Source organism: Octodon degus, unplaced genomic scaffold (assembly GCF_000260255.1).
Source record: "Octodon degus isolate 3935 unplaced genomic scaffold, OctDeg1.0 scaffold00099, whole genome shotgun sequence".
NCBI classification, from domain to species: Eukaryota; Metazoa; Chordata; class Mammalia; order Rodentia; family Octodontidae; genus Octodon; species Octodon degus.
In genome coordinates, this window is record NW_004524675.1 from 809,647 (window position 1) to 815,420 (window position 5,774).

At 36.2% G+C, this 5,774-nt stretch overlaps 1 pseudogene; it reads right to left on the reverse strand.

The window, feature by feature from the left end:
- Positions 1-757: 757 nt before the first annotated feature.
- Positions 758-5,774, reverse strand: part of LOC101565261 — a 151,423-nt pseudogene continuing 146,406 nt past the window's right edge.

Consider the following 5,774-nt stretch of genomic DNA (forward strand, 5'->3'; position numbering starts at 1 on the left):
GTAAACTCTGAATTAAAGTTTGAGCTCTTTGTTGAATGCATGAGCACATGTCCGTTCTGTCCCAAATGTATTCCCATGTAGATAGACAATGAAGTTCTTGAAATCCTACAAATATTTTTAAAACAAAAATTTCCATACTCATTATAAAATGTATTCTTCTACAAGAATATTCTTTTCTACATGCACAATAAATGGCCTATTTAAGGCATAATTATAGCAATCCTAATTTTATATAATATAAAAATTCAGTCTTTTATTAATCATTTTCTAGATGCATCTACATTTTATGTCCTTTTTATTACACAATTTCTACATTTTTCATTATACTTCATTTTATTGCAGAAAAAGTTTCTTAGAGTCTGACATGAAAAAACCATTCCTATCTGCTATGTTCAACTCTGTTCTACTGACAAATAGCTCAAAATAATGCAGTGGCACACAGGAGGCAACTTATATTCTACCACAAATGAAACTATTCATCTACTTACACGAGACCTACTTCTCTGGCTTGATTATGTCTGAAATATCAGCTGTGGTCTGCTGCTACTGCTGCTGGGTCCCGTTGTTTTTGACAGAGAACATCACCTCCCATAGTATTATTGACTCTGTACAACACAGCATCACGTCCAACAAGTATCACCAACATTAACCAGGGAGATTCACTGTTTAATTGCTTAGAGGAAAGACTTCCAACTGCTCTCTAGAAAACTGATGTATCATACCAGGAACTGTGTTAATGTGGACACCATCAGAACTTTTAAGTAAGATTGCTCATTCCTTCTTTAATACACTGAGGTTTCTTCTTCAAACTAATAGCCTTTCCAGAATCATTGACTCTGTGGCTAGCTGCGCTTTCCAGTGTAAAGAAGTGTTTGGCAAACACAGCAACCAGTGCCATGAGTCCTGTAAGCATTTGCAAAGCACTCCTCTCCTGGAGAAGAGTTTTCAAGGTACTTTAAGGGGACAATGTTCTCTGAAGTCTTCACTATCCCTAAGAGGAGCTATACCCCCTATGGAAATACCCTGCATGGCAACACAGGACCGATCATCATTGCATAAACACAAACTTGTGCAGCTACAAGCACTACATTATCTCCGTTTTCATTGGTTCTTCCTCCTTTAGTCTGTCCTCAGACATCTCACAAGACTGAGCCAAGACTCATATTCAATTTTATAAATTAAAATCCTCCTCCATTGAGCATGGTATGATTCATTTGTCAAAGGTTGTATTGTGCTACATTCAGGAAAGATAAATTAGAAGCATAGCATACTGTAGTTCTATGATGAACAGTCATCACAAATACATACACACAACACATACACACTATAGGAATCTCCAAGATATGCTTCAGTGAGAGAATAAGACATATATTTGTTTAACCTATTCTATTTCATATTTATTTTACCCTACAATGTTGTACACATATGTACATACATATATGAGTGTGTGTGTGTGTGAGTGTGGTGTGTGTGTGTGTGTGTGTGTGTGTGTGTGTAAACACAAGCATGTAATCATATTGCTATACTTGGTATTCCATGAAAACAAAACTAGGGCTTTCCCACGGGACCTTACTTTTCTTCTTGATAAACTGTTCTACTGATTTTCACAAGAATATAATCTATCTCACATGGAGAAATTCTTTTGAGGTTCCATCAAATGAGATCACAAAGTTTAACTGTATAAGCACAGTATAAAGAATTTATATAAACTTTTTTCTGTGCAATTTCTCTCTCTCTCTCTCTCTCTCTGTTTCTCTCTCTCTCCCCCCCGTTCCTTTTTCCTCTTCTCTTCCTCTTGCTCTATCACACCCTTACCTTTTGATGAGTATATGCATTGATGTATATGTAAACAGGTCCATGTATATGTGTTTATGTGCCTGTATTTATATATACACAAGTAAACGCATACATGTATACAAGCAAGTGCATTTAAATTTACATGAACTTCACTTTTAATGGAACCAAATAAATGATAGACATGATATTTTTTTCTGAAGCGAATTCCTGATTTTACCTTGTAAAGTGAAAAGGGGCAATACAAAATCACTACTGAAATAATTTTCTTTTCAGTCCAAGTTATATGGTTTTAAATTTACAACTTTGGTGTGTTTAAGAGTTCAGCTTTCAGTGTAATGTCTTTCTTCTGCCAAGTAAACACCACATCATTGGTTAGGTTGTACTTCACATCATTGAGGAAGAATTGCTTCTTTTCTTTCTTGCCAGCCTGGAAGGCCTGGAGTGCTGCCTTTCAGCAGATGCCCATTTATAAGATGCATCTGTCCCCACATCTCACTCTGCCAACTGGCCTTGGGTAAGCTAGTTGGCAGTGTGCATGATCTCAGGCTGCCGGCCAGCAGGCTGCAGGCTCAGTACTCTGGCTTCTAAATCTTATGCCTCATATCCCTGAGGGTTCCCGAGGAACTTGGGAACAATATAGAAATATTGGCTCCAGGGAAGTGCTTTCACATTATAGAAATATCAGGAAAGATTTCAAGTTCAACATGAGCACTGACATTATTCAAAATACAAAACTATTTTGAAAATGTTAATTCAGGCTACCTTTTATAAGGCATTTAGCTCCTCACATGTGATGCCTTAACACACAGTTTCTTCATGATTAGAGAAATTATCAGATGCACATGATGAACAAGAAGGCAAAGACATAATAAGATCCTGCTACTAATTAGACATGGACTAGTCCTGTTTCTCCAGGGAGATTTTAAAGCAAGTCTCACAGAATGGTTGGCTCAGCATTCTAGCTTGAGCCCTGCCTCATCTTCTCTTTTGCTGAAGAGCCAGAAATTACTGAACTGGAATAAAGTCCAAGGTTACCTTGACCACTGAATTGGCAGATTTGCTCTACAAAGTGCTTTAGGCAGATGGATATTTATGTTACTCCCGAGGTTCCCAGGCAAAAAATACCAGGTTTCTCTCTTACCAAGGTTGCCACAAAGAAACATTGCCTATCTCCATATTTCATAGGCATCTGTGGGAAATCAGTCACTGATGTCTCAGTGAATTTCATTTCCTCATTTATTTGAGATATAACAGAAACCACTGCATGCCAGGTAGTATCAGAACATGAATATAAAAGCTAAATAAGAAATTCCCACATTCAAAACATATTTCTAATCTGTTTCCAGAAACATTTTCAAATATCATGCTAGTCTGATTTAGTTTAGGATTAGCATTCTGATTTTTTTTCCTTTGAGGCATTAATCAGTATAGCATGCAAATAACACCATAAACAAAATCATAATCTTGGAGCAACAATGTCTCTTTTTTGACATGGACATAGACAACGTTTAATCCTGTCTTCCGTCCCTGCGCCTACATATTCCTTGTTGCTCAGGCTTTCCTATGCCTGGAGGTAGTTTTCTGTTGCTCCTTCCCACTTAGTAAGGATGAATGGATGAAAGTATTCTGTTACGTTATTCATCTGAAGCTTAGTTTTCTTTTGTCACTTTTATGAGAAAGACAGATGGACCTACTATCATTAGCCATTAATAATATCTAATAGTGATTTTTTGCACACTCCAAGTATAAATCTGAAAATAGCTGAGGGCTGATAGAAGGGAACTGCATCAGAATTTTAAATAGTTCCTTATTATTGAAATTAAGGTTTTCTACATTTCTTCAGGTGGCAGATATTGAAAGCCAAACATTCCTATACTTCTGCGGTTGTTGTGTAGTAAAGATAAAGAAACATTTTAAAATAATTTTTGTACAATAGATTTTATTTCATATAAGATGCCCTTTGAAAGAAAGTAACCCATCCTGTATTTAATATTTTCAGTGTAGTCGAGACCACCTTCTTTTAAGCAAGAACACTTTCCTCTTTTCTTCTAAAATATATGTTGTTGTTGAGCATTAGTGGAGAACTATCAGTCTAGGAAAGATGATGTAACCCTTTTCTTTTCTGTCCCTCTCCTTTCCTACGTGAAAGGAAAAACTAAAAACTCTAAAAATAACATAACAGTAACTAAAGAGATTTCTGAAACACAGTGAAAATAAGGTGAGTTGCTGCACCCCAGAACCAAAAGAAGAAGAGTGCAGCATGATCACTCACATCCTTCTGATGGAGGGAGGCTTGAGGCTACGCTGCTGATCTAGTGTTACCTAGACATGGAACATAATGCAGTTCACATTGCCTCATCTCCTTCAGGATGCATAGGTTCCTTCTGACGACATTAAGAAAGGTAACACATGGACCTTTCTTAGAGACTTCCACAAGAGAACCACCCAGGAGAAGTGGGGCTTTCCTCATTAGCCTGAGGATACTGAGTGATACCAAGGTCTGTAGATGGAGCAGGCAAGAAGTGTTTATCTAAGAAAATCTCTTTGTTCCTTGGGTTAGAGACTTTTCTGTCACATCCAGAGAGCTGGATAAGTGGATGGGAAATACTAGCAATATAGCACGCAATATTAGGCCAAGACCTGCCTGTTCATCTTGAGTTCTAAACTCATGAGCTGTAAGAATCATCTGAAATTTTTTTTTAAATGCTCATATAAATTATTCAACTCTCAATTTATCTTGAACAAATAAAAGACATAACTTTAGACATTATCAAAAGGTATAAAATAGGAGTGGATGAAAAGTATAGAACTAAAGAGATACCATAAGAGAAATTTAAAATCCTTGCTGATTCAGTTCTATGTTAGAATGCAGATGAGAGAAAATAGAACCAACTAATTCCAGAATCTATCCATCACTTATACTCAAGCTGTAAACTATTAGAAAAATAGAAAGCAATAAAAATAAAAGTTTCAAGAACTGAGGAAGAGCAGTGTAAGTCACAGGATCACTCTCACAAGTCCCAGAGGACAGGAGAAAGAGAAAAAGCATTCAATGAATTGCCGGCAAAAATTTTGCCAAAATTGCCTAAACACAAACTACTATAGAAACAGGAAATTAGTTATTCTCAAACATTCAAGACTGAAATAAATTCACAAAAATGCATATCTCAACTTTCTGGAAGAGAAAAAAAAAAAAAAAAAAGAACTTGTCTTAAAAGCAACTAAGGAGAAATGATGCATTTTGTAGAGTAAACGCTCATCCAAAGGAAAACATCACTGTCGCTGTTCATCACAAAACATGGAGGCCAGGAGGTTTTTACATGTTTTTCAGTACCTACAAGAATGTAATTAGATAAAATAGCTCAAAATAATTAGACCCTCCAATAAAAGACTCAATCAAAACATTGGCCACTGAAATGAATAGACATTTTTAAGAAGATGAAGGACAAATGACCAACAGATAAATAAAAATTGTTCAGCTTTACTAGCCAATAGAGAGATGCAAATTAAAATAGCACTGATACTCCATCTTATTCTACAAATAAAGGGTCTCACATAGAAATAAAATAATAGTAAATGCTGGCAAGGCTGTAGGGAAAAATAAACCTTTCTACATTGATAGTGGCATGTAACCTAGTATACCCACTTTAGAAATCAGTGTTGAGATTCCTCAACAAGAGGAAACTAGAGATTCCATTTGACCCAGATATTCCCCTTCTAGGAATATCTTCCTGCAGTAGTTAACACATGGCCATAGTTATGGTAATGCATGCATCTCTGTCTTTATAGCAGCACAATTCAAAATAATTAAGACTTGGGAAGCATGTGTCCATCAATAGGAGAATGGATGAACAAAATGGCAAGGTGGGTATTCTGAACAATGGACTATTTTCTGACATACAAAAGGATAAATTTGAGTCAATTTTAGGAAAACTGAAGCACTTTGAGACCATAATAGCTGAGTTAATGGAATATGC